General features: G+C 39.2%; 1 protein-coding gene across 2 annotated transcripts in view; it reads right to left on the bottom strand.

Moving 5' to 3' along the window:
• The window catches only part of slc7a14a (solute carrier family 7 member 14a), a 42,160-nt gene extending 31,850 nt beyond the window's left edge, over positions 1–10,310 (bottom strand). For both annotated transcript variants that reach the window (XM_012875752.3, XM_036128570.1), the window contains exon 1: positions 10,181–10,310. The gene's annotated coding sequence lies outside the window, so the exon portion shown is untranslated. The remainder of the gene's footprint in view (positions 1–10,180) is intronic.
• Between the last annotated feature and the right edge of the window lie 1,516 nt (positions 10,311–11,826).

The following is an 11,826-nucleotide window of genomic DNA, read 5'->3' on the forward strand; positions in this document are numbered from 1 at the left end:
ACACAAGTCCTGGTAAGGAATATAAAATAAGTTGGTTGTGCACTCTTGCCATCTACTTAGGATTTAATTTGACTTAGTATCAGCTTAAATCTAAAGTTTTAAGATTTATTGTATGTTTTTTCTGTGCTAAAGTATAATACGAATTAGTCGTAGTTCTAGCATCATGTCTGATATCTAGAAGGTTGGACAAACAAATACACAGACAGAACAGCAGGGCTTGCTTAAATGAGAAAATATTACTGTGCATAATTGATGTGCCTTAATGTACAGATGGATGTCTGTTGCTTACACCGTTAAGATTTATGAGCACAGTCTCAGCAGAGTACTTAGAGCTTTCCACAATCTGGGTGCAACTGTCTTTATCCCATAGCTATCAATCTCTGTAGTGGAGTTATGCACATTTGCTTAATTACATTTAGGTAGACATCATTTGGATTACAAAAAAAAAAAAAAACATTCTTTCATGTAACAAACTCCGCTCTGTCTTTACTATGTACAAAAAAACTGACATCATGATTATTCTATAACATACTATTCCACAGCTATACATGTGCAAATATTTTAAGGGAATTCCTTCCTGAAAAATACTGCACTACATTCTATTAGTCTTGCAATTGGTAATTGGCTGGTTAGATCACTGAAGTGTGGAGTTTTTCACTCATTTTTCCCCAGCCTGACTAACATTTGTGACAGTGTGGTTGATTTACTGCCTTGGCTGGCTGACCGTTGTATCCCTGTGTGACATGCGAAATGAATCTGACATAAAAAAGGAAATTGCAGGCTGTCGGGTTTATTTAATTGTACGGTTCATCGGCCATGCTTCAATTGTTCCAGTCGGTCTAAAATCTCTGGAGACTCATTTTTCTATAGGAATTTTGACATTCATATCAGCTTGATGAGTCGGGCTGTCAGACAGGCTGAGGGCTATTCTAATGCAGGAGCTCTGTGATCCCTGCTGAGAAATGGAGTATAGCCAAAAGAAGAATCCATCACCTTTTTGCTGTTGTGAGTGGGTTTTTTTTTTTTAAGTCTGCAAGATGGAGCCTAACGTTTTTGGAGCTGATATCCTTTCCCTCTTACCGGATTTCCCAAAATAATAAATCCCCCCTCAGCTTTTTCACATTCTATTACACTTAAACCACAAACTTCAGTGTATTTTCTTGCAATTGTAAGGGACACACCAACAGGGCGTAGTAGTTGTGAGTTTCAGTGAAAATGAAGCATTCTACTGAAAACTTTTTTTCCCAGCTTGTCTTATGTGTTCCTTGGTCTTCATGGTAAATGTCTTGTACTTGGTGCAGCGCTTCATCAAGTCCAACGACCCCAAAGCGCTTTACACTACAATCAGTCATTTACACATTCACATCCTGACGGTGGTGAGCTATTAGTAGCCACAGCTGCTCTGGGGCAGGCTGACCGAAGCGAGGCTGCCATACATCGGCACCACCAGCAGGCAATACGGGTGACGTGTCTTGCCCAAGGACAAATCGACTGAGAAGGTCAGAGCAGGGGTTCAAACCGGCAACCCGCTGGTTGCAGGACGACCTCCCTCTTTATGATGCAATGCTCTCCAAAAGTTCAACTAGCTGTATTATTTTAACTAATGAGGTGTCGTCTGAAGGCAATAGCATTGTATTTAATTTAGGGTATGGAAGTAAAGGCGGCTGATCTGAGTGGCACTCAACACATTTGCAGACTTTTATCTATCATTTCCTAATAATTATGAGCTGCATTAAGCTAGTTTGTCGATTTAGATGCCAATAAAACACACTGAAATGTATGATTATGTGACAAAATGTAAAAAAGTTAATTGGGTATGTGTTGACAATATGCTAAGCTATATAGGTGTGTCCTAACTGATATATAGTGTGTTGAGCTGGCGACATCAATCTGTGAAAGGGCTTTATAAACGTAGAAGAAATTTATTAAAGCTCTAAAAGAGCATATTGCTCAGAGATTATGTCAGTATTTTAAAGATTAGTGGATCGAGGCTCAAAGGACTCTCAGCAAAACTGTTGTTTCTATTCTGATTCAAGCGCATTTACAGTGTTAGCCTGTGATTATCACACGACAGCTACTTGCCTCAAGCCAGTCCAAGATTACTAATTCAGTGTTTATTAATGACTGATGGAAGCAGTTTTATAGCAAATAACAACTGACCAAAATAACCAACACGCTGTTATGTCTTGTGGGCATCAACTACCTAAACAATTACGCACCTACAGTGGGTAGCTGATCTGCTCTTCCAGTTACCAGCTACCTGACTAGCTCATGTTTTGTTTATAGGTCACACGTTTATTTGCAATGATGGCACAAACTGTAGCCCAGGCTACATCTTGAGGCAGTGTAAAATGGCAACATGTGCAGGAATATTGGAGAAAACCAGTAGAAAAGGCCATTATTAAGAGAAGATAGGACTTTTTAAAATTAGAAATGTAATTGATAGACTAAAGCTGACCAGATGATGAACAGCAAACAGTCCAAAATATGAGCACTTAGACAATCAATAACATGAAACAGAGAACTACTTTCTTTTGAAGCGCACATTTATAGTTTATGCCAGCCAGATCGTCTTCGCCTTTATAATTCAGCCGATTAGTCATCCCGTTTTGTGATTGGTAAATGATAAAATGTTTTAACCCATGTTTTTGTCTCTGACAGCCACAGTTTACATTAACATTGTTTTGCATACAAAAAACATCAACTTAGTAGGGTGATTTTAACAGACAGTGATACCAGGAAACAGACCAGTTGCTGTGAATGAAGGCTTTGTCAGCAAAGCTGGTTTATTCACAGTTTGGGACACAGCAACCTCCTCTGTCTTCCCTTATTGCAGCACAGTGGCAGCTTGGAGCTTAAGGCAAAGTAAATCAGGCTCCAGACTCTAAGATAAATAGAAAAAAACAGTGTCACTCCCTGGGGCTCCAAGCTAACCAGCCATCATGGGGACATCTCTGTCCATCTACCCTTAAGTGGTACAGCAAGGTCATTTAACACATAAAAAGACTAAACAGAACTTCTTAATGCTCAAGTGAAAATGTAATTTGTGAATATTTAATCCAACAAATTGTATGATATCATAAAACAATGAGCTATAGAAAGGAAAACGTTGCTAATAGCATGAAAAAATTGCTTTCTTTTAAATAGAAATGTCCTCCCTTCTGTTCATTCAGAAGCATTTGTTTACCTCATCACTGTCACTGACAAGCAGTCTGTCAGAGACCGTCTCTTTATCGTCACGCTCTCTAACCTTCCCAGTGTCTGTCTTATTTCAATTACAAATCTTTACACACCCACATCTTCTCTGACAGGGGGTTGTTTATCATTTTACATCCAGCTTTCCAGCAAATGAGGTCCTGCTGCCAGCCCTGCTCACCGTGTTCAAACAGCCTACTGTCAGTGGAGGTGTTTTTTATTTTTTTATTTGTCTGTCTCTCCCCTTTCACTTCCTTACTGTTTATGGTTTAATAAGTCAGTTGTGAATTTTTGCAGCTATAAAATAAAGTGACCAAAACGCGCTTTCAGGTTAGACGTTTGATACCAACAATGCGATTTAAATGTCATGGCAGTTTCCCTTTGAACTCTGCACTGGGATAACAATGATAGCAAAATGCTATGAGTTAAACCAACACAACATCATAACAACTGTGAGTTCAAAAGTTGGTATCGTTGCCGAAGACAAGCTTCGGAATAATAACGATTTATTGAAATCCTGATTACTGAAATTGCCCAGACTTATGTGATTCCAAGCATTTCAGTCATTGCCCTTTATCATACATTTTACCTCGAACCCACCCCAGTAACAATGGGATTAATTTGACAAACAAACATCTGGTTTATCAAGAAACAATAATGTGGTTAGGAAACAATATTGTATCAAAAGTCTTAAACTTAAGACTAATGTAGCATGCTGATTTCCAAATCAAATGTGTTTTATTCTCTTTAGCTTGCCCCTTTCATTTTGTCAGCATGAAAAGGACAGATTTTTGTTAATGATTCAATATGGCTACATATATACATGCCTTTTAACTGGAAAAATAGCTAATTTAAATGCACAGCTTGCTCCTAATACTTAGTTTTCTTGAAGGTTTGTTGTATTACTGTGTTATATCAACACATGACGAAAACATACTTTTTACCTTCTTTTTCATCCTTCTGTATGCTTTGTGCTTCTGATTAGAATGAAACATCAGCTTCATCACTGTAACGAGAGAAGTAGCAAGAAATTGTCTGGTGACTGGAATCGGATGACTTTGCATTTGGCTGGCCCTGGTCGATAATCGGTTGGCCAGAAACTAAAAAAGAATGCAATCAGTTTCTGGTCAGTGAATGCACCACAGTTACAATGGTGAAAGGCTGCGCAGACAATACTATTCAGCATAGAAAGTTTTAAGTCTGGAGGAAAACTCAGCAGCTTTTAGAATCACTAAGGCTCCCACACGCTTGCACGGCTCACAGTATGCACACAGTACGCCTGGGTGTGGTGGAGCCTTTAGGCGTTAAAAAATCAGCACAACGGAAACCAAAGAAGTGTATTTATGTTTGTATTTATGACTTTGAGAAAACTGCTGTTTCATTTTACAGCTTTTACTGTTAAGACAGTTCAATCTTTTTACTTATCCATAAAAAATTATATTACTGGTTATAATTCTAATAGTGAAATTGAAAGCAGTTGCAATCTGGCTCAACAGGAACACGCTGGATTGATTCATCTCCATTTGAAACCACTTTCACCAATAGCTGGCCTTCTGGTAAAAAATGAACACCGAAATAAGATAGGAGACAAGGTTGAAAACACTCTCAGGGATATATTTGAGATAGATTTCAGATGCATCTGCACAGTGACCAAAAGAACATCAAGTTTGAAGGCCAAAGCAAACCTCCAGCAAAAAGATACTTTCAAAGCCTCATCGTGCAAAGACTTATTATTAGTTCACTTAATATTTCATGCCGTTCTTTCAGCAACTATAATTATACATTTGTAACAAAAGTCTGATTACAATGTTGTGTCAGTTATCAAATCCATTTACCTCCTACACACTGGACCTCATCCTCTCTTTGTCATTCATGTCTGTTTTTCTTTCCCCCTGTTGTTAGTGCCTACTGCAACTCAAGGCTTCATTGTGCGCGCATATAGACACTAAACAGAGACAAAGGCAAAAATACAATGTGTAAATGTGTGTGAGGCTCTGATCATATTAGCCTTCCTGTGCGGGAAGGGTTTTCTCTTTGACGTCAGTGCTGACCAGTATCTCATAGAAATAAAAGAGGAGGGGGTCAGCCAGCCATTCATAAATAAAGGACTAGGTGTGTCTGCGTGCTTCTGTAGCATCTGCCACGTATACCGTTAGACAAGAGCAAAAACAGGGCTATTTAAAAACACAGCTGTGCAGTAAGTTGATAACTTGTGATCCTTCACAGCAGGCATGTACAAGATTTTTTTTTATCTATTTTATGAAAACAAAAATTAGTCTTTTGAACAGAAAAATACACTAGAAAATATTAGTAAGCCAGTGGTATCTCAGAATATTTCCAGATGTATATTTAATGTTCAGCTTCGCTATAAATTCCAGTTTACTTTCCTTATTTAAAAAAGCACATTCCTTTTGCGCTTTCAGTAAAGTCAAGGCTTCGGCTTCTGCAGTTTTACTTGGTCTCATTTGATCAACTCATTTTTATTCATGGAAAGAATGCTCGATGACCAGCAGAGTCTGAAGGTCGAAGGGGAGAGGAGGGTTTTCTCACAGCAGATTGCAGATCACATCCTATGTGGGGCCTTGTATGATAGAACAAAACAATCATCTACAACAGCCCTCTGCTTTGTTTTGAGCATGTTTATAAGCTCTGTAAAACATGAAATAAGGTACTGCTAACCCCTCCATGTTTCATAGTAGGCATTATGTGGCATATTAGCTGTACCCCACAAACAGTTTTGTCTATAGGCCAAATGTCATGATCTTGCCTTGCTGTCTTCCACACATTTCCTGCTCCAGATTCATAGACGTCATCCAATGGCACCGCAATCAAGCTCATCATCATCTCCTCCTGTTTCTCCACCTTCAAATACGTGTCACTGACAGCCAGCACCAGATTACTGAAAGCCTTAGTGAGTAGATGTCCAGTGTTTCCTCATGTGTTTACCATGTTTCTGATCACAACCTCTTTCTCTTCACTTCCCGTCCTATGCCATGTCCCTGTCAGACATCTTCGCTGCTTTTTCAGTTCTGGACCATGACCTGGAATGGTATGATGACCGTGATCCTCGCCTAGCCCCCTGGGTCAGTCTGCCCATCTCTTCTCTGACCACCTGTGTATGGCCCAAGCCTGTTCCCAGACTCCCATCAAGCCTCAGCAATCTTGTCTTTTGCCTCTGCAGTGCGTAAGCCTTTGCTATCCACCACCTCTTGCTATGCAGAGGTTTTTCTGTTTACACAGGGTTTCCATTAATAAATCTTTTAAAGTGCAACACCGTGTCTGGCTTGAATATTGGTTGCCTGCCTGTCTCCCCACATAACTCCAATAAGTTAAATTCTTGCTTCATCTGAAGCACCTTCATCCATGTTTGCTGTGTTGCCTACATGGTTTATGGCAAACAGCAAGTGAGAATTTCTATGGCATTAATTTAGTTAGGGGTATCCTCTGGCCACTTTTCCAAATATTTGTAAAGTGATTTGAACTTCTGCAGCTCCTTCAGTCTCACCATGAGCCTCTTGACTGCCTTTTTTTGTTAACAAAAAAGCTTCCATTACCCTGCCTGTCATTTTAAGTTAATGCCTTGGTCTTGTTGGTTTGCATTTGCAGTTATGCCTTAGAGGAGCTAGAAATAAGATATTTACTGTAAAATCAACCTAAATCATTCTCATTTCTCACCTGGGATGGAAGTAACATTCCCTATAAACAATCGGTCCTCTTCATCAACAATGTCTTACTCCCTTTTTCTCCTTTCAAACTTAGAGGTACTACTTCAGTGCAGTGTGTAGCCCGTGTTTACTTCCTGGTTCCTGAGCCAATCAAATGAGAGTTCCCAGGGTTCCCAAAACAGAGCGCAGCATTTGGTATTTTATTTTTGACAAAAGAGCAGCAGCCTGCAAACATGGAAGCCAGTAAGAGAAGTGGGCCAGAAATAGAACAGAATACAACATCATATACCTGCCATTTGGAACTAAAAATTCAGGAGTGTTTCACACCACTTAAATACGGCATTTTAGATTGTTGTGATTGGCAAGCTGTTGTACTGATTTGAGCCACAAGGTGTCATTATTACTGATAGCTCCTTTAATTTCTCTTTCTTTTTATGCAAGGATTTCAGTATAGTGGGTCAATAATCCAATCAACAATACAATCATTAATTTTCATGCCACTATTCCCTTGTGTTGGTCTGCCACATAAAATCCCAACAAAACACATCAACGTTTGTCGTTGTACCATGACGAAACGTGTAAAATATCTGGTATGAACTCTTTTGCAAGGCATTGCACTCCAAGAGGCATGTCAACACTGTGGCAAACAGACGTAGCAGGCATGAAATTGCCCCGTAGCAAGTAGTGACTGCATTACAAGCTTCTGGGCCTGCATGTGATTCCGCCTTCTTAGAGAAGACCTGCGTGTCTCAGAGGCTGTTTGAGAGTTTGTGTGAGGGAGATTCAGGGAGACAAACTGCAGTTGCTAAATTGGTCAGTTATGTAATCGTCTATTTCTGCCTCTTATTGTTTCACCAAATTGTTCCTCATCGCATCACAATATTCATAATGTTTTTGTTTTTTCCTTGTTAGCTATTCTTTTGTGATTTGGTGAACTGCTTACGGGAAATCATCATATCTTTTAATTTCGTAAGTCTCAACAAATAGATGCCCCAGTTAGAGTTTTATTTGACAAGTTTTACATCTTTTAGGAGAGTATAAAAGTTAACAAATCACCTTCTATATGAGAGGTATGTATAACAGGATCTTACTATGTACTGCAACTAGCATCCCTGGAGAATCTGGATCATCATCTTAACCTTCATCTGATCTTGAAAATAGCCTGTTACAGTAGACATCTGTGCTTTCAGTTACTTAATTACTTAATTTTAAAACACCTAAAAGATACTGATAACAGCTAACTGTGAATCTTCTGCCACCAGTAACAACTTCCACAATGAAGAGTGTTGCTGTCAGCATGATCTAGTACCATTTATTTATGGTGTGACTCCTATCGTCCTGACTGCCCATGTGGGCTTGTATATGTTGGGAAAACTAGAAGAAAACCTAAACAACGGATCGGTTGGCATAAAAGCCCGATTCGTAGAAATGATCAGTATTGTCCTGTTGCAGTGAACCTTAATGTTCAAATTTTTTATTTTCTGAGAAAACAAAAATGCCACCTAAAGGTAGTGACCATACTAATAAATTACTAAACCAATAGGAGGCTTACTGAATATATACCCTTCGCACTTTGACTCAAAGAGGACTAAATGATCCATTGCCTTTGAATATGTTTCTTAGATGTTTACAGCTACTTTCTTTGGAAAGATCTATTTGGTTTTAGTCACAGTATTGCCTATTGTTCTTAAATATACACAATAGCGTATTGGTCTTCGTAAACGTTTCTGCCAATAAATTGAATTGGACTGAAATATTTTTTAACACAGAGGTTTATATTATTTTTGATTGTTCAGTTTTTGTGTACATTTTAAAGTTTAAATGTGATTGGTCAGACACTTAGGACTACCTCCAATTTAAGAGAGTTTTCAAATAATTAGAATGTGTGTGCCTGATAAAAGTCTGTGACCAAAATGTTGCTTAGTAAATATTTTAAGTTTTAATAGTTTGGAGAGTTTTGTCCTTTTTTTTTTTTTTTTGTTAACTGATCAGAATTTCTTTTTACTGTTGAGTTAACAATGGGCAGCTCACTGGCCAGGGAAGATGAAGCTCAAAATTGCCTCATTCTAATTATGGTGAATTATTGATGCTTCTCTACAATGACTCCTTTTTTTTTTTTAAACAAAGCCATCCAACATGCAGACGCATGATATCAACTGAAACGTCTCCTGCCACAGCCTTGTTCCTCACCTCTCTCGTCATCCCCACTGTTGTCTCGTATGCCTTTAACCAAGCACCTGTTGAGCGCCGACAGGCCCATCAAGCTTTGACGTACTACCGAGCCGTGTCCCTGCTTTCAGCGCCACGGACAGCACGTCATCGCAACTAAGTAAAACAAAGAACTAAGAGGAAGAGCAGGAAAAGGAGACGAGGCCTTACGGCAAATAAAAACAGAGATAAATGGAGGGAGGGCAAAGAGAGAGAGAGAGAGATTGAGAGAGAGAGAGAGAGAGAAAGAGAGAGAGAGAGAGAGAGATCTGTCCATGTCATTAGGGATTAGCCTAGTTTGACTGCTTGAGGCTGTCAGTGTCTGAGTGCTCTTGTCCTCAAATAAACACAACCAGACATCCAGCTGCACAGTGTGTTACCTTCTTGGATGGATGGATGGATGGATGGATGGATGGATGGATGGATGGATGGATGGATGGATGGATGGATGGATGGATGGATGGATGGATGGATGGATGGATGGATGGGGCAGATAGATAGATAGATAGATAGATAGATAGATAGATAGATAGATAGATAGATAGATAGATAGATAGATAGATAGATAGATAGATAGATAGATAGATAGATAGATAGATAGATAGATAGATAGATAGATAGATAGATAGATAGTCTGACTAAAGATGGTTTTCTCTATGTTTCCCTGTATATACCCAAATTTGTTCACTTGCATCAAACCTGTTTTTTTACTCATTTATTTCAGCCTATTTAAGTTTGGCACCTTTCTGTACAAATGGTACAGTTTGCTGCAGCAGCTATAGTCCGGTGGGAGAAGCTACACCCACCCTAAACTCTTTCCTCCTTTCTCTTCCGCAAAAGAAAAATCACTTTGGGTGGGGTGTGGACACAGGAAAGGGACAATTCCCCGACATCTCTTTATCTGCTGCTAAACAGTGACGAGGTCGCGCTGTTTCTACCGAGTTATGCGCCATCCCTCATGAACAAAAAAAAATGGAAAACTGCACACAGGAAGATGGAAAACAACCATGTAGGGAGACGATAAGGGGAGATGGCGGGTGGAGTTACGGCTAAGTTTAGAAAAAGCGGTACTGTGATGGTGTGCGGGAGAGAAGTGGAGGTAAAACACTCACTGTGACGCGGCCGGATTAAAGGATGCCCATGTCGGGTGCTGCAGTCGGTCGCTAACATCAGCAGCAGCAGCAGCAGCATCTCCGGGCTGCTTCCGCGGCGCATCGGCGGGAGGCAGCGCAGGATGGAGGGAGGGAGGAAAGGATGGAGGTGGGGAGGGGAGACCGATGATGTAAAACGGTTTTAAATCATTCAAACCGCGTGAAGGCAGACGCGTTGCTACAGACGTCCGGTTTGTTTTCCTGTCCGGCCAGGATGTCGTAGTTTCGACCCACCCTCCCTGTCCCGTGATTAATTAAGAGCCGACAATGACACGAGGATCGTCGTCATTCGGCCAAGATTCCCTAAATAGAAGAAAGAGACGCGGGCGCGTTCAGGGTAAAAACTCCAGGGTTAAAAACAAAAAAATAATAAATGTTTTGTGCCAGTATGGTTCTGTGTCAAATATGGACCAATCTAGTGATTTAAAGCAAGGTTATGGCTTTGATTCTGCATACGATATGCGTTTTATAATAATAATAATAATAATAATAATATTAATAATAATAATGACAACAACAACAATAATAATAATAATAATAATAATAATAATAATAATAATAATAATAACGACAACAACAACAATAATAATAATAATAATAATAATAATAATAATAATAATAATAATAATAATAATAATAATAATAATAATAATATAAATAAATAAACAAGTTAAAGTTACAAAAAGATTAAGCTACCAAATAGAGTTGAAAGAATAACCCACTGGATTACTAAACCAGCAATATCTGCATTCAAGTTTGATTCTGCATTAAAATGTGTCAGACACGCAGAATAGAGACAATCTTGTTATGTCTTTGAAGACAGAAGTTATTTTTTCCACACTTTAGAAAATATTGCATATCTATTTTGACTTTATGACCAGTTAACTGGTTAAAAAGCAAAATCCAGTGTATTAGACATCTTACAGATCACTGCTGAGTCCATCACCTGAACACGGATAGAGTAGGGCAGATTGGCAAACCTAAATCAGAGTTAAAAGCCTATCCAAATGAGAATTTGGAACAAGACTTGGAAATCCATCAGGTCTTGCAGTTATTGGCTGTGCAAAGTGGTATCCACACCTTACGGTTCATTAGTGGAAAAAATGTGAGAACTTGTATTGTTTTCCTTCTACTTCACAATCATGCAATGTGTTGTGCTGGTCTATCACAAAACAATTAAATCCATCGAGGTTTGTGGTTGCAACATAAAATTTGAAAAGGTTCAGGGGATAGGAACACCTTTTGCAAGGTACTGTAATATATGGCCACTGTTCATGGACATATATTTCCACTAAATCCAAAAATCTGAACACTGCTGCTCCAAATGAGATGGTGCGCCTCTGTGACCATGTAATTTAGTTTGCTCTTATATGGAAGAAATCGATAAATTGTGAAACTGTCACAAATGACTTTCCATTAAATCACGTTGCCCAAGCATGGTGGGTGGAACAGGTCACACGAGACACGTCTGTCATTGTTAACATTTTCCAGCATAGGCGGTTGTCGAACATTTTCTGCTCATTTTCCACTTAGGAAGTGGCTTCAGGGCATCCTAATGTGCAGCATTGGTTTTTAATGTGCCATGGGTGAAGACAGCCACTGTTTGT

Source organism: Fundulus heteroclitus, unplaced genomic scaffold (genome assembly GCF_011125445.2).
Source record: "Fundulus heteroclitus isolate FHET01 unplaced genomic scaffold, MU-UCD_Fhet_4.1 scaffold_100, whole genome shotgun sequence".
Lineage (NCBI taxonomy): Eukaryota > Metazoa > Chordata > Actinopteri > Cyprinodontiformes > Fundulidae > Fundulus > Fundulus heteroclitus.